Raw genomic sequence first — 22911 nt, forward strand, 5'->3', positions numbered from 1 at the left:
ATACCTTCATTTGTCACATTGTGTCTACATTTAGAAATGTAAGAAATCTAGGGCAGCGACCATGGGCCAGGTTCTCAGCTGGTGTAAATGGGTGTGATTCTATTGAAATCAATAGGGTTTGTTCCATTTAAAAAAATGTAAATATCTAAATCCTGTTTACATACTGTTATTGAGTCTAGCTTGATAGTCCAGCTACACCTGTGCCTGGTTTTCTCCCAATCCATGGGGTTTAGAGTCCAAAGACCTTGTGAACAACAGGGAGTCAGGTGATTATGGGAGAGCTATACAAGAACATCCTGAGTGTAGCCAAAGAGAGACCTGTGAAAGGCAGATGGAAAACTTGCCAGTTAGCTGTGAAGTACTCAGTTCGGGAGAGTCTGTAGAAACGGTCTAAGACAGGGGTGGCCAACCTCAGTCCGAGAAGGAGCCAGAATTTACCAATGTACATTGCCAAAGAGCCACAGTAATACGTCAGCAGCCCCCCATCAGCTCCCCCCCTCCATTCTCAGCGTCTCCCGCCCACCGGCAGCCCCACCGATCAGTGCCTCCCCCTCCCTCCCCACACCTCCCGATCAGCTGTTTTGTGGCATGCAGGAGGCTCTGGGGGGGAAGGGCAAGGAGTGAGGGCATGGCAGGCTCAGGGGAGGGTGCGGGAAGGCATGGAGTGGGGGCAGGGCCAGGGGTTGAGCAGTGAGCACCCCCCCAGCACGTTGGAAAGTTGCTCCAGCCCCGGAGTCGGTGCCTATACAAGGAGCCACATATTAACCTCTGAAGAGCTGCATGTGGCTCCAGAGTCACAGGCTGGCCACCCCTGGTCTAAGAGAAGGCAGGACACAGACGATCTGGGGAGGGCTAACAAATGAAGGAGGAGGCTATCTACGCAGGATAGGACTGGAGTCCTGGTGTTGGTACCAGTTGTTTGTAGGGGCCCATGTCTGGGCTTTCAGTGGATGATCAAGAAAGCCTCTTTAGATCCTGCATTAGTAGGATAAGGACCATTTGAGTCTTGGAGAAGGGTTGTTTGCTTTTGCTTATCTCTAGAAAGGAAGAACAATTCTGCAGGTGTGGTTAGTGACTCTGTCCGCTAAACCCAACAAAGCTCGAGAAGACAGTCTCACTTACTAGCCTCAGAAAGATAGTCTGTCTAGGTTGGGTGGTGGAGAAACTGAGGCAGTGTTGTGCTGGGTGAAGATCCATTTCACTGTGCTATGGGATCCAGCGCTATTATTTAATGGCAGTTGGTTCTAGTAAGGAAATATTTTTATACACATCTTAGAACAGGTCCCTACAAAATGCATGTTTTCTGATTCTCTGAAAATAGCTGGTTTACTGTATCTATTGCATGGGCTAAACTCTGGGCCATGCTATAGTCCCTTTGCGACACTCTGATGGTGCAAAGGGGCACCTAAGCTGTCCTAAATGGGCAGTTGGGGACTTGCCTGGCATGACAAAATCCATGGCTGGTGCAGAACTGCCATGGCTGTCTACTTCACCTCTACCCGTTTGCCTCCCTCCCTTCCTAAACATAGTGGGCATGTTAAGAAGGGGTTGTCAACTGGTGATTCCCAGGTCTGATGGGAGGCATTACTAATGAAACATAAATTAGAGCAACCCTGAGGCTGCTGAAACATTCACTAGGGCTGAACTGCCTTTGGCAACCCTGCAGAATGGGGGAAAGCAATGTGGGTAGAGAGCCATGTCACTGGGCTGCTGGCCTCCTCAAGGGAAGTCAGCGCCCCATCTATCTATGATGGGTTTCTCTAAGGTGAGTGAGTCTATCTTGGGTCACCTGCATGTAATTAACTGCCTAGGTGGCTGGTTGGCAGCTAATTGACTAATGAACACCTGGACCTGATAAAAGACACCAGGTGGTGATGGAAGGGTGCTTTTAGGGAAAGGAGCCTTATGGTAAAAGGCATTTAGGAAGGTACCTCCTAGATAGCTGCAGGAAGCCTAACGGGTGAGGGGCTGTGTACTGCTGAGAGAAGAGCTTCAGCAGGTAGGAAGGCTCTGCAGGGGCCCTGGCTCTAGGAAAGGAATCCAGGTTGAGAGTGCATTGTGGGTAAAGGGCTTGGATGCGGGATTGAAACTCAGATGGTATCTGCTCCCTGCTAAGAACCCTGGGTGAAGATTCCTTGTGTTTGTGTGGAACTATCACTTAATAAGTGGGAGAGGATGTGTGGTTTTTTAAAAAAATACATAATAGCATTAACTGAGGAAATTAAAGCAGAGTGTATGTGCAGCACCACAACGGGCTAAAAGGGTGCATGTTGGGCTGGTACATGCCTCTGAAAAACCATCTTTGCTCTGGACCCAAGGATTGGCCCATCTGTTCAGCACCTTCTCACCCTAAGAGAGGCTACAGGAGTTGCTATTGTTCTAATAGGATTCTTGGAAGCACCAGTCCCATTTTTAAATATTGTTATAACTTTTTTTACTGTGCTGGAAATCTTATTTCTTTCTACCGTGGCATTATGCATGATGTGGTGGTTATAAATTAAAATGTAGACTAGTGTGACCACAGACTTTAAAAAAAAATAAAAAAAAGAGTACTCCAGAATCTGGTGTACTACAACCATAACAACAGAGGTTAGAAATAATTCTCATGAAAGCAAACTCTTGTTTTTTTTGAAATTGCTCTTGAACACAGATTTAAACATTAGTGGATAGTTGGCAAGTTAAACTAAACTAAAAACGTGAACCGGTTGCTTCTGGTCCTAAGAATTTACCTCATGAACAAAAACTGTTAAAATCAAAGGCCATCTGGTTATTAAGCAGGAAATAGTGCCACATTATTTTTCACAGTTGGGGAATAACTTCTAGTACCTGACGCTTGCTGCTGCACAAGCTGCTTACATCTAGTGCCCTCCAGCAATGCTTAGTAAAGGGCTGCAATAAAAGAGATGGAACTCTGTCCTAAGTACAGAGGGGATTCTTTATTTAACATGCTGGGCACATGCAAGCCTTGATTACACTTGAGGAAAATTCCTACTGTGGGTTCAACTGAATTGGTGGGAGCCTTACTGCAAGTAGGCTCTGGACACTACTTATCTTTTTACTGTTAAACTGATTTAGCTACTGTGCCTCTGGGAAGTCTGCGAAAGTGGCAGGGGCCCAAGCTGCAGTGAGAGGCACTGTGACCAGGTGCATGGATTAGCAACATTGCTCAAATTTGGCCCAGCCTTCCTTCTGTCACTGAGGGACAGCTGGGCCTGAGTCAGTGCGGTTGTGACCTTGTGTGAAGGGTCACAACAACACTACTCAATTTTGGTCTTTCTGCACCTCCATTATGAGGGAGGGATGGCCAGGTAAAGGGAAGGGACTCTGCCATTACACCACCGAACTCTGGTCAGGGCCAAGGAATTTGGGTTCTCAAAAGCATGCATGTGTGGAAAAGATCCCTTTGCACCTGCCTAGGCTCTCATGCTCATGTTTATCTAACAGTCTGGCAAAAATGCCAGAAGCCTAGAGAGTCTTTCCTACACTAGGGCTTCCACCATTTTGAATGCTGGTTAAATTGAATCCATGCTAGCACTGGTGCGGGTTTTGAAGAACCTCCCACAGACTGTCAGGTTCTCCCTCTCTAACTCTGTCTGTTATGCAGTTTCACTCTGTAGGATCGACCTGAATCTTGTCCAGATCAAACAGACTTGTATCTAAATGGATTGCTGACTATACTATATGCTTTTCCACATTTAAAATGTTAAGAGTTAAGTGATTTGACTATTCTATGTTGTCCTGGCTACTCTAAACTAGGAATATACACACACAGGGGGTTTAAAATATCTTAACAGTAGAACAAATAATACTCAAGTGATGGTGTCCAAAGAATCGCTTATTTTATCTCATTGGCCTGTCATCAGGAAGGTCTGTAGTTAAGTCCTTGGGGGTTCAGAAATCATCAGTGTTGCTGTCTGTGGGTCTTCTTGTGGAGAAATGTCATCCTCATCATCATCCTCCTTTTGACTGGCCGCAGGCTGTGTCTGACCTCTGAGGATTCAAATGTGAAGCATTTTGTGTTTGTAGAACTGCCACTCCTGGGGAAGTGATTAAAGTGCCTTGGACATAGGCCACTGCATGACAGTGGGGGTCAAATAGTGTAATCAATTTCCCTTCTTTCCACTGATGGACTAGTGCAGGGTCACTGCTGTTAATATTAAATTGTGATGCTTGACTTTCTTGCTCAGCGTGTTGCTTCTCTTTAAGCCTGTGTCAATGTTATGCAATGATTCTCTATAATTCCAGAGAAACTTGCATAGCATCTATTCTCAGGACCTCCCCTGTATTGTAAGCATAAATATGGCTTGAGGTAGCATTTTCAGGAACTGTTCAGCCTCCATATTTGCCCAGGTCCAATAGGGAGTGACTTCAGTCCCCCAACCCCCTAGGGTAGGAACCCAGAGACTAGGCAAAGCCTGAACTTCTGGCTGAACATCTATATGTACAGCACTGCAGCTATACCAATACAGCTGCACCACTGCGGTGCTTCTGGTGAAGATGTTCTATGCCAACAGGAGAGCTCTCTCCTGTTGGCATAATAAAACCATCTCTGCGAGTGGCAGAAGCTATGTCGGTGGGAGAAGCCCTAAGTGATGAATAACTCAAATGTCCTTTTCCCCCCCTTGTGTTACTCAAAGTCCATTGTCTCTGCCTCAAGACCCAGGAAAGCTTCCTAGGCTGTAGATTCTGTCCCCCAGCGTCATCACCCTTGCTTATTTAGCTAGATGGCTTTGTTTACTTTAGAGGTAAATGTATTTTTGTTGTCCTCTGCCTGTAGCCGAACCAGTCATACATGTTTCTTTGTCTAGGGCAGGCTGAGTTTATGCTCTGCCTCCAAAAATATTGACATATTTCCAGCACTTATTATGCACAACCAGTACCTACATCATCACTGTGTCACCAGTTTATACATGATACTTTAAATGACACCTTTGCTATATATCTATCTAATCTAATCTATCTATCTCTCTCTCTATATATATATATATAATGTGTGTATGTGTGTGTGCTGGGGCAATGAGTGTGTCAGACCTGATGTGAGTTACAGTATAGGGGGCCCTCTTCCAGTCAGCATTGAGGTGCTGCTGGGGTCACAGGGCATTACTCTAGGGAAACAAAAGCCAAAGCAGAGGACAAAATTTTAATAATGACTGTAAACTTGACATCTGCCACCTCACTGGCTGAAAGGTCCAGAATGAATCCTAATTCTTATAAAGGGATCTTTAATTCCTGAATTTGATATGTATATACTTCATCCCCCAAAACAAAGCTCCTATAAGCCCTGTGATAGACTGTATTGATTGCATTTTTCTGGCTAGAATGTAGGGGGTTTCACTTTTCCTGAAACCCTTCATTTTGCAAGCATGAGATCATTCGAGAATCTTCACTGCAGATTGCTCTGGAGGTAACCATGGCCAGTTTCCATAGAACCACTGGGGAAGTCTAAAGAAGTGTAGATTTAAGCATTACCATAGTCTGGACAGCAAGTACAATACAGCTGGAACTTCACTACCTTTAGTCCTGTGTGGATTACTAGGAAGCGGGGAAATGAGTGCAGGAGTTGGTAGCACAGCCAAGGAACTGGAAATTACTCTCCCTACTCCAATCTTGGAATCATAGAAATGTATGCCTGGAGGGGACCTTGATAGGTCATCTAGTCCAGTCCCTGGCAATGAGACAGGACTAAGTATTATCTAGAACATCCCTGACGAGGTGTTTGTCTGTCCTGTTCTTGAAAACCTCTAGTGACAGATTCCACAACTTCCCTAGATAACTCGTTCCAGTGCTTAACTACCCTTATGGTTAGGAAGTTTTTCCTAATGTCTAACCTAAATCTCCCTGGCTGCAATGTAAGTCCATTACTACTTGTCCCCTCCTCAGTGGATAAGGAGAACAATTTAGCCCCCTCATTTTTCTAACCGCTTTCATATACCAAGATTATCCTGTTTCCCACTCAATCTTTTTATCTCCTGATGACACAAACCCAATTTTTCAATCTTTCCTCATAGGTCATATTTTCTAGACACTTTATTGCTCTCCTCAGGACTTTCTCCAATTTGTCCACATCTTTCGCAGAACTAGATACAGTACTCCAGTTGAGGCCTTACCAGTGTTGAGTAGAGTGGAAGAATTACTTCTTGTCTTGCTTACAAACACTCCTGCTAATACATCCCAGAATGTTGTTTGTGGTTTTATTTTTTTTGAAACATTATTACATTGTTGACTCACAGTTTGTGATCCACTATAACCCCCACATGCTTTTCATCAGTACTCCTTCCAAGGCAGTCATTTCCCATTTGGTACTTGTGCAGTTGATTATTCCTTCCAAAATGTAGTACTTTGCATTTGTCTCTATTGAATTTCATCCTACTTATTTCAGACCATTTCTGCAGTTTGTCAAGATCATTTTGAATTCTAATCCTGTTCTCCAAAGTGCTTGCAACCCCTCCCAGCGTGGTATTTTGTACAGAAACCCAATGGAAAATCTCAGTGTTTTGTTTTTGAAGGCTGGCAATCAAATCCACTAGTGTTCACCAAAGATGACGTAACTGGAGGAATGTCTAAGTTCTGGGAAGCTTCATTCCACAGTGTATAAGGCCTGCAAGTATGCAGTATCTTTGTTTCCCTTTTTTCTCCTTTAAGGGAGGCAGAGTTTTCAGCTTGTTTACCTTAGACACATCAGGAATGTCAATGTTGATTTCCTCTGGGTTTGCTGGAGTGCTTGTGATGGCTCGGATGTCTATTTTTAGCTTTTCTACCTTAATTGTAGGGGTGGGGTTTTTCCTTTCTTCAAAATAATAATTAGTCATTATTTAAATATTAAGGCCCAGATTCCCTGAGTGTCACAACACCTAACTTCTAGGCACCTAGAAAATCACAGGAACAACACTGTGATCCACAGAGCCTGAGTTAGATGCCTAGGCTCCATATACAATGAATGGGGAGAGACAGGTGCCTTAGAAAGCAACCCACAAAGCCATCATGCTAGGTGGGGAGCGGCCTAAGCTAGTCCATGGGAGATGCTGATGAGAGGGTTGTGTTAAGCACTGCACTCTTTTCAGAATTTGGAGCCTAAATCTGGACTGCAGGGAGGCACCTATCTCAGCTTATGATTTGTGAACTGAGGGAAGATGGGTGTCTGGCTGCCTAAAATTGTGGATTGGAACTGATCTGGTGGACATGCTTGGAGACCACCTAACTCCATCACACAGTCAGTGGGGGTGAGCAGGAAGAAAAGCTCCCATATAACCTTTAGCCTGGTGCTTTTAAAGCACTCGCCCAGGATGTGGCAGACCCATGGTTCAAGTCCCTCCATCACCCGATAAGAAAGGGCTTGAACCACTAGCCCCAGAAATGGGAAGAGGGGGTCAGGACTATGCCCCCCAACTTTTTAACAAAAGAAACGTATGCGCTGTGGGGAAAAACCATGATCATACTACTAAAGGCCAAGATGCACTATGGGATCAGATTGGATGCATTCCTAGATATCCACTGCCATCCTAGATAATCACGTGATCAAAATAGCACTGTTTACATTTTTTACTCAATAGATATCATATTGCTTTTATCTGCTACAGCCTGTTGATGGTGTTAGGTGTGAAGGGTTGGATCACAGAACCCTCCCCCTTGGGAACTGCCAACTGATGTGCCAAGACTACTTCTGCCCCTGCTTTCCCTGCCAGCTTGAGACTCCAGCACCCTGTCTTGTTGAGCCAGACACGCCAGTCTGCTCTAACACAGACCCAGGGTCTGAACCATGTCCCCCAAAGCTGCAGACTTAACTGAAAGCAACTTAAGAAGTGTTCCTGTCTTTAACACTCAGCTGCCCAACTCCCAATGGGGTCCAAACCCCAAATAAAGCTGTTTTACCCTGTATAAAGCTTATACAGGGTAAACTCCTAAATTTTTCGCCCTCTATAACACTTATAGAGAGAGATGCACATCTGTTCTTCCCCCCGGTATTAATACATACTCTGGATTAATTAATAAGTAAAAAGTGATTTTATTAAATACAGAAAGTAGGATTTAATTGGTTCCAAGTAGTGACCGACAGAACAAAGTAAATTACCAAACATAAAACAAAACACGCAAGTGGAAGCCTAATACAGTAATAACACTGGATACAGATAAAATTTCACCCTCAGATGTTTCAATAAGTTTCTTTCACAGAATGGATGCCTTCTTAGTCTGGGCACAATCCTTTCCCCTAGTACAGCCCTTGTTCCAGCTCAGGTGGTAGCTCGGGGATTTCTCATGATGGCTGCCCCCTTTGTTCCATTCCACCCACTTGTATATCTTTGGCACAAGGCGGGAATCTTTTGTCTCTCTGGGTCCCCCCCCTTCTAAATGGAAAAGCACCAGGTTAAGATGGATTCCAGTTCAGGTGACATGATCACATGTCACTGTAAGGCTTCATTACCCACTTGCCAGCACACATGTATACAGGAAGACTTGCAAGTAAAATGGAGCCATCTACAGTCAATTGTCCTGGTTAATGGGAGCCATCAAGATTCCAAACCACCATTAATGGCCCACACTTTGCATAACTACAATAGGACCTCAGTTATATTTCATATTTCTAATTTCAGATACAAGTGATACAGTTATACAAATAGGATGACCACACTCAGTAGATTATAAGCTTTGTAATGATACCACACGAGACATTTTGCATGAAGCATATCACAGGTACATTATATTTACACTCATTAGCATATTTTCATGAAATCATAGAGTGCAACATGACATTAGGTTTTCTAGAAATATAATTTTTTAAATATTTTTTTAAATAAAACATTAGGAAAAAAATATTTTACATGGTAGCTTTATATGGGGACACGTTTACTTCCCTTCAATGTTGGTGGTTGTTGCCTTTTTCCAAGGAGATTTACAATTTAGGATTACAATTGTTAAAATATGCATTATATATAAACAAGGATGATTTGATTGTGATGTTCCAGAACTGCATGTTACAGTTTAATAATAACAGTGCACTATTAATAGTGGAGTATACACAGTAAAATGATAAATGAAAGTGCAGTGGAAAAATAAAATGCAGTCCCGATTGTTTAAAACTAAAATTGTCTTTTGTTTGTTCGTACTATAATTATGACATGTAATGTGGCTACATTTTGTATTCTGGTTGTTACATTTGTACTCTGCAGGATATTAAGTAGTAGGTTAATTTCCCTACCACTTTGGCTTTGACCCCTCCCCCTCTTCTACAAAGGTTCCGGTGACCTTGACTTGAACAGGGATCTGCCACCTCTTAAGTGAGTGCTCCGACTATAGCAGAGTGGTTCTCTCTCACTCCGGCCCAATTAATATTTAACCAGTTATTTAATTACAATGGAACAACTTCAGTGGAAGAGACTGAGGGCGACTGATATTGGAATATTCCATAGCCTAGCAGTCAAAGCACTCACCTGAGAGGGGGAAAGGCCCCTGTTCAACTCCCTTTTCATCAGGCAGAGGGGAGCCTTGAACTAGGTCTCTTCCTCATCCTGGATGAGTGCCCTAGGCATTGACCTAAAGGTTAGAAGGGAGGTCTGCTGCCTCTGTCAATTGTTGAGTGGAGTTAAGTGACCTCTGAGCATGCTTACTAGATTGGGCCCAGCACATTACATAGGCAGCCCAACACCTGTCTTGCCCATGGTTTGTAAATCACTCTGGGGCTTAGGTGGGAGGTAAGTAGGTTTGCCACCCTCCAAGATTGTCCTGGAGTCTGTAGAAATTAAAGATTAATTTTTAATTAAAGATAAATGTCCTGTGATGAAACCTCCAGGAATATGCCCAACCAAAATTGGCAACCCTAAAAGTAAGTGCTTGAATACTAGAGTGAGCTACCAGTGTGCATGCTTGGAGGCAGAAGCACAGGTGCCTACAGAACTTTTAAATGTAGGCGCTGAGTGGTTTTAGGTGCCTTCAAGGTTAGGCAGTGCCTGAGCAATTTTGTGGATCACAGGGGTGCCTCAAAATGTGACTTAGACACCTAAGTACATTTGTGGATCCCACTCTAAGTGACTTATCTAACAAACAAAATTAAGCTTTATATTCTGACTGAAAACTCCTTCCATTCAATTTTCACTCTTGGTTTTTGTGTTGATGTCATGACACTATTTATCCACCATTGTGGACTCTTAGGCTAGGCAGGACTTGCATTTCTAAAGTTTAAAACAAAACAAAACAAACAAACAAAAAACAGAAGCCAACTTAAACCCAAACCCTTTCGGGCCTCTACATGAATAAGGAAGGAAACCACACAAGACCAGCTGTCTTTATTTTGCAGGTCACCTTTAATGCTAATTACAATCTGTGCATTAGAATCTATTGACAGCATTGAAATCAGCTTTCAAAGTCTAGTGACAATACAAACTGGAGTGTTTACTGATAGGGCTCTCTATTGTAAACCAGCATTCCCCCCCCCCCCCCCCCCCCCGAAAGTTGGGCTTGTATATGAAGCACTAGCTGGGATTTCAATTTATTAAATAAGCTACCAAAGTTTGACTTTCTCCTGTAACTTTTTGTTCAATCTATTTTGTTTGCTGCATTATAATAAGTCAATAGGGCATGAAATTCAATTGCATTACTTAATTTGAAGTTAAAACTATCAGTTGAGGAATGTAATTTGCATTCAACTTTGGCCTGTTTTGTGTGTTTTTGTTTTTGTTTTTTAAATTTTTGGATAGTAGGGTGAACAGAAGACCTGGAACAAATGAAAACAAATCTCCTGGGAATTGGATGAAAACAAGAATGACCCAGATTGGTAGGATCTTCTTTATTATCCTAATGGGTCATGTTGTGCTGTGGCAGGCAGATATCTTGCAACTCACTTGAGAGTTCTGTTCTAACTTAGTCTATTGCATTATCTAACTGTCTTCTCAGGCACACTTTACAGATTAGAAGTACCCTTAATATAAATGATTAATAGATGCTGTATGCACAGTATAGACTTGAACATATGTCTTACAGATGTGCTTATATGAATGGTTCCTCTTGAACTTTGTAACTACTCAGAATGCTCTAACATACATAGTCGTAAATGGTTATTCATTTGGTAACCCTTTATAAATATACCTTTTAATATGTGACCACTTTCTCCATAATGCTCATAGATATTCTCATTTAAAATGTTTTAATACTACTCAAACTCTCTAGGACTGATCTAAAAGTTCTGTATTTCTAGGAGCACTTCAGTTGCCAGCAGTTTTACTGTCAAGTTTATCATGATTATTTTATAATGCCCAATGGTGTGCTGGTTCTTCACTGGAGGCAATGAAAGATGGCCTCTGCTCCAGAGAGGCAGATTACCTTTCAGACAGGACACAGTGAGAGGGAGGGCAATGAGGAGCAATAGGGATGGGCAGTGGTAAGAACAAAGATTGTGGCGGTCTGGTTGCATGGTTACATTGCTTTGCTGAGTACAAATGGGTGTTTCAGTGAAGCTTCCTTATGTATATTATTGAATGTACATATACATTGGTCTCCTATGCCAGTGCACAATTGTCCTGCTGAGAGTAAATGTTTGTACTCATTTGACTGTCAGTCAGAACTTCACTGTGACAAAGGTGTGACAGGTTGGATCACAGAAACCCCCTTGGGAGCTGCCACCCGATGTGCCAAGACTACTACTACCCCGCTTTCCCTGCCAGCTCAGGACTCCAGCACCCTGTCTTGCTGAGCCAGACACTCCCATCTGCTCCAACAAAGACCCAGGGTCTGAATTACTTGCCCCAAAGCTGCAGGTTTATCTGAAAGCAGCTCACAGAAGTGTTCCTGTTTTTAACACTCGGATGCCCAACTCCCAATGGGGTCTAAACCCAAATAAATCCTTTTTACCCTGTATAAAGCGTATACAGGGTAAACTCCTAAATTGTTCACCCTCTATAACACTGATAGAGAGAGATGCACAGTTGTTTGCTCCCCCAGGTATTAATACATACTCTGGGTCAATTAATAAGTAAAAAGTGATTTTATTAACTACAGAAAGTAGGAGTTAGGTGATTCCAAGTAGTAACAAAGTAAGTCAGCAAGCAAAATAAAATAAAATGAGCAAATCTATGTCTACTCAAACTGAATACAGATAATCTCACCCTCAGAGATGTTTCAGTAAGTTCCCCCTCCCCCCCAGACTGGACACCTTCCAGGTCTGGGCACAATTCTTTCCCCAGTACAGCTTTTGTTCCAGCTCAGGTGGTAGCTAGGAGATTCTTCATGATGGCTCCTCTCCTCACTTTGTTCTGTTCCACCCCTTTATATATCTTTTGCATAAGGTGGGAATCTTTTGTCCCTCTGGGTTTCCACCCCTCCTCATTGGAAAAGCACCAGCTTAAAGATGGATTCCAGTTCATGTAACATGTCACTGTAAGACCTCAAGCCTTCATTCCTCCCAGCCTGATTCACAGGAAGGCTTGCTTGCAAACAGAGCCATCCAGTCAATTGTCCTGGTTGATGGGAGCCATTAAGATTCCAAACCACCATTAAGGGCCCACACTTTGCATAATTACAGTAGGTCCTCTGTTATATTTCATATTTCTAGTTTCAGATACAAGAGTGGTACATTTATACAAATAGGATGATCACACTCAGTAGATTATAAGCTTTGTAATGATATCTTAAAAAGACCTTTTGCACGAAGCATATTCCAGTTACATTATACTCACTCATTATATGATTTTATAAAAATTTGATAGACTGCAACATCACAAAAGGAACAAGCAGATTATAATCTGGGAGCAAGCTCAGTTTTAAGGGATTACTTTGTTTACCATGGGGATATTTGTCCCTCCTTCCACTCCATTGCCAACCACTGGTCCTGCATTGCAACTGCTATCCTTTAGAAAGACCTAACATAGGGTTACCATATCCAGCAAATAAAAAAAGAGGACCCTCCCCGGGCTGTGGCCCCGCCCATTTCCCCACCCCCAGCCCCGCCCCAACTCCGCCCCTTCTCCACCCCCTCCTCCCTCCCACTCCCAGCCATGAGGAAAGGGCTGCCCAAGCACTACCGGCTTCACGGTTTGCCGGGCAGCCCCCAGACCCTGCGCCCCCGGCCGGCGCTTCCCCAGCGGCTGGAGGCTCTGCTCCTCTTCGGCTCTGTTTAAGAGCTGAGCTGCCCCAGCGCTACCGGCTTCGGGCAGCCCACATGCCTCCGGACCCTGTGCCGCCGGAGCCCAGGAGGGGAAGTGCCCGGCTGGGGGCGCAGGGTCCGGAGTCATGGGGGCTGCCCGAAGCCGGTAGCGCTCGGGCAGCTCTACTCTTAAACAGAGCCGAAGAGTCAGGGGAGGAGCAGAGCCGCTATTTTCCCGGACATGTTCGACTTTTTGGCAATTCCCCCCGGACGGGGGTTTGAGTGCCGAAAAGCCGGACATGTCCGGGAAAAAGAGGACGTATGGCAACCCTACCTAACACAAACCAATTAGACAATAGGTATAGATGCACCTAAGCCAGTTCTACACTAGCAAATCTTGCTGGCACAGCTATGATGTTGGGGATAGACTTTTTTTTTTAATTGCAACATTTCTGTACTGTTGAAAGCACTCTTGTGTTGATATAGCTTATAACACTCGCTGAACCAGTAGAAACTATACTGGCAAAAATGTATGGTTTGTGAGGGTTTTTTTTGCTGCTGTTGCTGGTATAAATTGTGTTTACTCTAGGAAGATTTTCCACTACAACTATACCATCGAGCATCTTCTAGTGGATTTATTAGTGTTTGTTTCCTTCTGGCCTTAATCTATGAACCATTGCTGGTCCTGATACTGCAGACTGGTGATGGTGATTGTAAAGTATTATATAAGAGCCATCAGTTGATCCTTAAAATGCTTTACAAAGTAGAGTAAGGCCCTCTCTATCCTACAAAGTTTGGTTGGCACAAGTTACAAACTCTGGCAGCTGCATGCCATTGTATATCACCCAAGTGTGCACACTTGGTTGCTTGAGCTTGTGCTATGTATATTCACCAGGAGTGTTTGTATTGGGTGTACCATCAATCTAAAGTGTGTGCAGCCTAGGTAGGTATCCCAGTATGCCCTGCACTGCCATCAGGTTCAATGCCTTGTGGGACACTATTGCAGTGCTTTGTGGGGTAGTAGTGAGTTGCCCAGAGATTTCTGGGAGCTAGAGATCAAGTTCCAGCCATACCACTTTCCACATCCGTAACTTTTCCACCATGCTTTTTCAAACTCCCACAAGCCTGTGCTGTGCTGCTTGGTGTTTGCCATCTCTGTGACAGAAGCAAGGAGCCTGCAGAGCTTAGCACAATTCTCACGTGCGTTACTAATACAGGACATACAAGTCTCCAGAATTGCACACATTATTACAGATTAGGTCTCACTGGTACCTTGTACAATGGTAGTAATACTTTCCTAGCTCTACTAGAAATACCTGGTCTGATGCATCCTAGGATTGCATTAGACTTTTTTCATGCTAAAATGGTGGGATTGGAATGGTGGGAGAAAGGCAGATGAGGTTTGAGGGGAAAGGAAAAGCAAGAAACAATGCATGTACATGCTTACCCAACCTCCCTTCCCCCTCCATCAGCAGGCTCATCTATGCTCACCTGGCAGGACTGACTAGACTCTTGCAAAGTTATAAGTAGTTCCTGACTTGTGGCCCAGCTGGAGTCCTCTGCTGCATCTCCTCCATCCAGGGGCGGCTCTGTTTTTTGCCGCCCCAAGCACGGCAGTCAGGCGCCCTTGGGCGGCATGCCTGCAGGTGATCTGCTGGTCCCGTGACTTCGGTGTACTCACCACAAGACCGGCAGACACACTGCCGAAGGGTGCCTGACTGCTGCCCTCACAGCGACTGGCAGGCTGCCCCCCGCAGCTTGCCGCCCCAGGCATGCGCTTGCTGCCCTGGTGCCTGGAGCTGCCCCTGCCTCGATCCTCCTTGCTGTTCACAGCAGAGGGTCTCTATCTTGGGCTTCTCTGAAGTATCCACAGTTGTCTGTGGGGTGCTGGTGGGGTCACTGCTAAGTATGGCATGCAGTTTGCTGTAAAAGTGGCAGGTCTGCAGGGCAGCACAGATTTCTTGTTGCCCTCCCTCAGTTTGAACTATCCTTGGTGTGCGTCCTTCACTTTCACGTGGCACTGCTGCTGATCCCTCTCATGCCCCTCTGCCACGAATTTCCCACCTCCCCACTCTACAATCTGCTTGTAGATGTTGCTGTATCTATGGCTGCTCCCTAGTTGTGCTTGCACAGCCTCTTCTCTGCACAGGCTGAAGCAATCCAATGCTACTTGCCTATTTGAGGCAGGAGTGTGTCTAATTGTTCTTTGTGGGCATGGAGCCAGCCTGGTTCATGGAGCAGTCAGTTGGATGCACACAACAAAGGTGAGTTGGGAGGTGGCCAATCAGGAAAAGGCATTTCAAAAACACGTGGGGACTACATTGTAAGGGGGATAGAGGTGGGGAAGGGCTTCCACTCTCTATGATGCCTGGGCAGTGAAGATCAAAACTGAATAGAGCAGTTACTGTGGTGGGGACGCGGGCACTGTGGAACAGCTGCTGGAGGACTGTTGGGGTCAATCCAACTGATGCAGTGTTGATACTCTCACTGCATTGACTTAAATAGGGTGATGGTGGCTCTGTGCCTCTTGGGGAGGGTGATGTCTCCTGCGACAGTGATGCAGTAACCAGTGTAAATGCAGATGTGCGCACAACTTGGTCCACACAAGTGGACTTACCTCAACCTAACTTGGGCCTGATTTACAGTACAAAGTATCACTTCTACTTTCAGGCACCTCTGTGCCTGCATGGATTCCTATTGGTTTCCATGAGGCTCCATGACTGTATAGGGGTCCAACATTTGTTTGCAGGGTCAGAGCCACTGACTGGCACCATGCATCAAACATTATTCAGTCAAGGCAATGGAAAGATGCTGTAAAAGCTCAGCAGGCAGTCTGATGTTTGGATTGCAAGACTCAACAGTCTTTTTCCCCTTAATGAAAACCATGGCAAATCTTTGATAGCCATATCGTCTGCTAATTCTCTACTCTCAGTTAATATGCCTATTGTTTTTGGATATGATCAGACACCAGTGCTTTCCCCCAACTGACAAGCAGCTTTTTCCTTAGCTATGATGATGTACAAATATTATATAATGCTTTTGTTGCCGTAACACAGTAATTAAATGTTCCAACTACCCTAGAAAAGATATTACTTTGTCCTGTAGTTCTTTTCCTGAGTGATCTCACCTTAATTAACTCCCTTGAAGAAATGGCCTAAAGCTTTTGCTTTTAATGTAGTCTTGCAGAGTACAACAGAGGATGCCCTCTTGCAATTAATTTAAAACAAGTCTCTTTCTACTCAGTGACTTTAAAAAAAAAAAAAAAAGATCTATTATCTGAAGTATAGAGACCTTTTCAAGCAGGAAAAGGGTGTGGGGGGGTTGAGTGAGTGTGTGAAAACTGTCTCCACGTTCTACAGACTGGCTTCTTTGTCAAAGTGCTGAAGAAACCTGCAGAAGCAAAATCTCTAAGTTAGACCTACTAGGGTATAAACCTGGGAAGTGCAGCAGAAAGTAAAACTATCTTTACCTGCACTGTATTCATTTGTATCAAACCCAGAGTTACTTAACCCTCTCCTCTCCTCAGACCTGTAGAAGTCAGTGGCAGGCTTCCCATTGACTTCTGTGGGCATTGTCACACATCATCCCACAGCAGAGAGCACAAGGAAGGAGAGGAGTACAAGCTCCTACTTCTCCATTTGACTGTCTGCCCTGGCAAAAATTGGCTGCTCAGGCTCTGATGTGTAACATGTAGTTAACTTGAGGCGGTGGCCTTGTGTGAGACTCCTCTTAACACTGGCAGCATATTACAGGAGTGCTGAGGGATTGACGGCTGTCAGTAGGCTTCCAGCAGGTATCCCAGGTGTCTGCTTTAAGATATCCAGCCCTATATAACTGAGAACCCCTCTGTCCTTGTCAATGTTATGGCTGATATTGGTGGAGATGCCAGCTGGAGGTCTCAAGTTAGAAAGGGGGCTGACTATAGGCAGGGTGTTTTCTGGAATTCACTCCCCCCTCACATTGTGCAATTCTTAAACCACATGCTATAAGCACATTACGACCCCTGCTCAATCCTGGCTGGGTGAGTTAGTCACAGCTCTAGCTTACTACCCCTCTGGGCACTGTCAATGTGCTAAAAACAGCTTCCTGAGGAGCAGCATGGGCATGTACTAAATAGATATTGGAAGTAGGCTAGAGAAATCGTTCTCGGCTCTGTTAGCTTTACGCTGGTGTAACTGGGCTCTGGAAAGGCATGTGTGGAGTCCTGAGAGGGGGAATGCAGCTGTCACCACTCCACAATATCCCCTGGGAGGTGATCCGAGCAGTGGTTATATAAGCAGCCACCTGCCTTATGCCAGGCCTGGAGGTAATGAAGTTACTGAATTATGACTGCTAGAAGGGAGGGTAGACTGGGAGACGTGGGCAGTCCCTTTCTGGCCTAAACAGGAAAGGACTATTCTGAGAACAGGTGGTCAAAGGGAGGACCACCCTGGAAAAATAGGGGATGGGTGGGAATAAAAACAAGTGGGTTTGTTTAAGTATTTGTTTGACTGACTTGTTTGCATTTAAATGGTCTCTGGAAGGCTTTGAAGTGACCCTACTGACAGCAATAGGGAAAGGGAGTTCACACCTTTCCTGCTGCCGTTGTTTGGGTAGGTGTGTAGATGCTTTTTGTAAAGCTCTATCAATAGGGTGACAATAGCTTCCCCTATAGACACTGACTGTATTGCTAATGTAAAAAGGCTAGAAAGTTCATTCAGTCATTTAAAGAAATGCTGAACAAAATCTACACATTTAATAATAATAAAAAAAAATCTACTACGCTCATCTGTTTACTGATCCTGTTTGAGTTGACAAGGGGTGGGATTTTCCCATTCAGGTCAATGGGAGTTGAGTGCTTCTGAAAATCCTAGACAAAAATTCTCCCTACCCCCTTGGGGCAAAGAAACGTTATCCATTGTTTGTTTTTTGAGGCTATCGTCTACTTTCTACCTGAGCTGATCTGCAAGACCTGATCCTCAGGATCTCATGCACCAGCATGTTCATGATTGTTCCCTAACATAGCTCGGAAGTCTGACTAACTGGGAAGTTTTGTTTAGGCAAAGTGTTGATTTTTGTGCAGGTCTGGAAAAATCCTGTAAATATAGGCCATGTTTATACGCTCTATGCCACTGGGAGAGCTCTCCCGCCCCCATAGCGCTGTGCACAGGAGCGCTTATGCCAGTGTAACTGTTGCTCAAGGGTGGACTATTCACCCTCCCGAGCAACATAAATTTTGCTGGCATAGATTGTAGTGTAGACATAGCTTTACACTATGCCACAGTTCAGGTGACTCTCAGAGCTGAAGACTGAAGTCTTCTGTCCAGATGAGGTATGGACAGATTGATATGGCAATAGCTCCCTTCTGCTGCCCTCCCGGCCATATCAGGGTCAGTTTTTGACAGACCTGAGAAGTGTTTAGCCAAGAGGCAAGTCCTCTTTTCAGTTTAGCTGCTTTTTCTTCTCCTAGCCTGTCCTATAGTGAATCATAAAGGGCCTGATTCTGCCCCTTCCGCTCTGAGTATTGCCTTACTTCCCAGACAGTCTCACTGAAGTCGAAGGAACTGCTTGTGCAAAAGATACTATTCACTGTGAATAAAGGTGGCAAAATCCAGCCCACAAGAGTATATAGCCTGTAACAAGGTACTTTTATGCCAAGAGGCACAGGCACAGCACAGAATCTCTGGCCTAGTTGACACTTAAAATTTAGGTCGTCATAATTATGGCACTCAGTAAAAATCCACATTGCTTAGCAGTGTAGCTATGCCTCAGAGTAGATACAGTTAGGTCAACAGACGAAGGCTTCCGTTGAGCTAACTATCATTGCTTAAGGACGTGGTGTTCCTACAGCAATGAAAAATCCCCTTCTGTCACTGTAGGCTGCATCTACATGACAAGGTAATGCTGGCATCACTATGGTACCATAGCTATGTTCCCCATAGCGTAGATATGGCCTCTCCTCATGATCTTGTACTGGTAACAAGTTAACTTATGTCAGTCCAGCAGGTCTACATTAGACCTCTGCACCAGTGCACTTACATCAATGTAGCTCTATTATAGACAAGGCCTCATGTGGCTCAGACATTCTCACCAGACTACAGTCCATAAAAATCTCCAAGCCCATGGTTTCTTGTCACTGGATCACCATGGGGGCATTTATTTTGGGCTCTTGGGGCATGAGTCCATCTGCACAGAGCTTGTTTTAAGGTTGGCAACTTGAATACTAAACTGTTGTGCTATCCACTACAATAGATTGCAGTAGGAATAAACAATTCCACAGTCAGCGCCAGTATCTTACTCCATGAGTAGCCCCATTGTAAGGTATGATTGAGAATAAGGATTGCTCAATCTATCCCTTAATGTCTGAGCTTTTGCTAAATTTAATTTTGGGGTGCAGACTACTTCATAACTGCAGAAATTGCACATAACTACAGTTCCGAATGCAGCTGTAGCATCTAAATTCAAGGCTGTTAAGAATCCACATGCCAAAGCCAGAAGGAAAATATTCTGTTGAGCTTCAATGCCACAGCAGCTTTGCAAACATCTGAAATGAGGAAAATATTCTTCTTGCAATGATTTGTTTTATGGTCTCTGAAATAACCTGCTGCAGTGAAACCACAATGAATTTTTTCACGAATGATGGCAATTGTATTAAGTAGCTACTCAGGGATGGCAGAATTTGCCTATTGTTGCAGAGTCAATGCCAAATATGGTTAAACCAGAATTGGCAGACAGTAACAAAAAGGTCACCCTTACTTTAGGGGTTGTTGGCTGTAGGTTGGGCTTGAACTAAACACAGTGAGTCAGAAACTCAGTGTAAACTGGCATAACTCCACTGACTTCAGCTGAGACTTTGTCTACACAGGATATATTGGGGGTATATTTGAGAGGGGCGTGTTTGATAAAGGTCTATTTCCTTAAAGTTATTTAGGTACTGAACTCTCATGGAAATCAATTTGAGGATCTGGACAAACTGCCTTGCATCCACACACACACACGTCTTTTTGCTTTATCCGATGTCTTATCCTACTATAATTAATCCACTTTCAAAATGGCAACTATTTTGGACTGAGGCTATGTCTTCACTACCCACCTGAATTGGCAGGTAGAAATCGATCTCTCGGGGATCGAATTATCGCGTCTCATCGGGACGCGACAATCGATCCCCGAATCGACGCTTGTACTCCACCAGCGCAGGTAGGAGTAAGCGCTGTTGACGGGGGAGCCGCAGAGGTCGATTTGCCGCCGTCCTCACAGTGGGGTAAGTCGGCTCGGATATGTTGAATTCAGCTACGCTATTCGCATAGCTGAATTTGCGTATCTTAAATTGACACCCCACCCTGCCCCTGTAGTGAGGACGTAGCCTTAGCTATATTGCCATACAGATCATGTGGACACCTCCTATTTCAGGTTGACTACACCTTTTGTACCCTCCTGCTGCTATCCTGCACTCCATGCTTAAAGTGGCCTGAAAAAAAGTGTGTGGGGAGTGAGGAGGGGTCTATCATAATCCCAGGTCATATTTTCGTACACTGGACACAAACTCACAATTTTTATACATATATTGCATAATCCCATCAATGTTGATAATGGGCTTAATGAGCTATTTTTTAAATGAGGCAACAGGCCTTATGCAAATTCTTAAAATACATCCTGTGAGTTTGAGGGAGGGGGTTTGGGGATTCAGTGGGACTGGGGCTCTCTGGGAATAGTGGGTTGGGGATGCAGTGAGATTCAGTGGAGTTGAGAGATGGCACTGGGACAAAGTGACAGTGGAGGCTTGTGGGGGTGAACTCTCTGGGGATGGGATGGGGTGAAGTGATAGTGGAGGTGAGGGATGTGTCTCTGGGGCTGGGTGGAGTGACAGCAGGGGATGTGTCTGGGGCAAGGGATGCAGTGATAGTCAGTGGGGTTAGAAGATCTCTCAAGGGGCACAGTCTGGAGTCTATGCTGGGGGTGCTGCCTCTGCTCCCTGCTGTGTCTCTTTCTGCTGGCCCAGCTCTGAGCCTGGTCTTACAAGGTGGTGGGTGACCTGTGTGGGAGGGTCTGGGTGTCTGTCTGCTTTCTGATGCCATCTTCACCTGAAATTCTCTCCTTCCCTCCCCCACCTGCCCTCCCAGTTTAAATGTCTCATACCCTTAGCAAATCTAGTTGCACCCAGCTCATGGCAAGTTCTCAGACTGAGAGTCCATTTCAGACACCACACCCTGTGTTTCTGCAGGGTGACATTGGGGGATCTGGACTCTGTTGCCCTCTGGGGAGCCATTCAGCATCCTCTTCCCACTAATTACAGGCAAGCCAAGATCTGCTAGTGGAACAAATGCAGGCAAAAGGGCATAGGTGGCTGGTATCAGAGGCTGGGGGAGGCTGAGCCTCCCAAACAGCCAGGTGTGGCCCTGCCCATGCTCCTCCCTCCTCCCTCCCTGCTTCCCACTCTGCAGATCTTCCCCAGGGCTGGAGCTGGGGCTGAGGCCGCGCCACCACCCATCGTTCTGGGACTGGGCTTGCTGGGGCTGCACTGCTCACCCACTTGGCACTCCAGGGATGGGGCTGCGCCACCTGCCCAGCGCTCTAGGGCTGGGAGCACTGGGGTGGTGAGGGGCAGGCCGCCACGGTGGGAGGGTCTGGGCTATAGCGGGGGTGTGTGTGGAAGGGACAGGGCTGGGGCTAGCCCCCCCCCCCCCCAAATAGTGGTTAACGTGCCACCCATGCAAAGGGGTATTCTGGAGACATGCTGGTGCTGCACCAAAGCCAAGGAGTTGTGGCAGAATTACAAAAACACCACCTCCGGTAATGCTCTTAATATAGGTGCAGACTGAGGAGCTGGACCATATTTGTATCTGAAGGGCCACCACACCGCACCAGCTGTCTTTGGACAGTAAGACCACAGCCTGCAATGAGGCAGAGTCCTCATAGAAACCACACAGGCAACCATGAATCCTCCTGGGAGGAGATTCCCCCACACAGCCAAAATCTGTCACGCTCTACAGCCAGCTGAAGATGCCAATGGAAACCCCTTTGGAGATGTGTTCTATGAGCCAGAGTAACAGTGCTGCAGATGGGACCTCATCCAGGAAATGTTAAGCGCTGTAATACAGCAATCTGCCCCATTAATGCCTTCAAAGGGGGAGGTGTGGGAATCTTTGTTCCAGGTGCTGGCTGCATGCTGCCGTCTCTAATGGATATTGCTGCAGCAGAGGGAAGATGTGTCCATCCCTGTGCAATGTCCTTAGTCTTCCACTTGCCTGTCTATTCTCCACTCCCCACACCCCAGTATACTCTAAGCACCCAACCCACAAAACTGTTAGTGAGGCTTTCTTCCCATCCCCACAATTAAATCCCATGGTGATAAACTAAAATGCATCACAATCTGTGTCTTTGCCCTACCCATCCCCTTCCCCACTCCACTTGAGGGAGAGATCCACTACTCCTTCCTCTCCCCCCCCCCCCCCAAAAGCAAGAACTATACCAGTAGAAAATTCACGTAACGCCTGAACTGATTGCCCTGAGCTTTTCTAGACTTCAAGATTTTAATATATGTAAAGCTTAAACAAAATAAATTGGCCACTTGAGCTCTGAGGTTCTTTCAGATATATGATATTGTGAAGACTCTACAAGGCATTTCTGGTTGCCATTTATAACCCTTGCATCTAGCTTTGCACCAGGAATTCACTTGTTGTAGTACACTCTGCATTGTTTAACCCATTACTGGACATGTATCACAGCTGCAGAATTCTATTTCAGTGTACTTTGCACTGATCAGCCAGTATTCTAAACAAGAACAGTAGACAAAGAAAGTGGTCTAGTTTAGTGCACACATTCAAAGCAAGATTGCTGTCCTGGGGCAGCCCATGAAGGTAGTG

General features: G+C 45.1%; 1 long non-coding RNA gene across 1 annotated transcript; it reads left to right on the forward strand.

Moving 5' to 3' along the window:
• Positions 1–1896: 1896 nt before the first annotated feature.
• On the forward strand, positions 1897–22487 carry LOC135981094 (uncharacterized). The gene is made up of 3 exons (XR_010598059.1): positions 1897–1999; positions 10689–10765; positions 21857–22487. It is a non-coding gene; the product is annotated as an uncharacterized LOC135981094 (long non-coding RNA).
• Positions 22488–22911: the final 424 nt, after the last annotated feature.

This window comes from Chrysemys picta, chromosome 2, assembly GCF_011386835.1.
Source record: "Chrysemys picta bellii isolate R12L10 chromosome 2, ASM1138683v2, whole genome shotgun sequence".
Classification (NCBI taxonomy): Eukaryota; Metazoa; Chordata; order Testudines; family Emydidae; genus Chrysemys; species Chrysemys picta.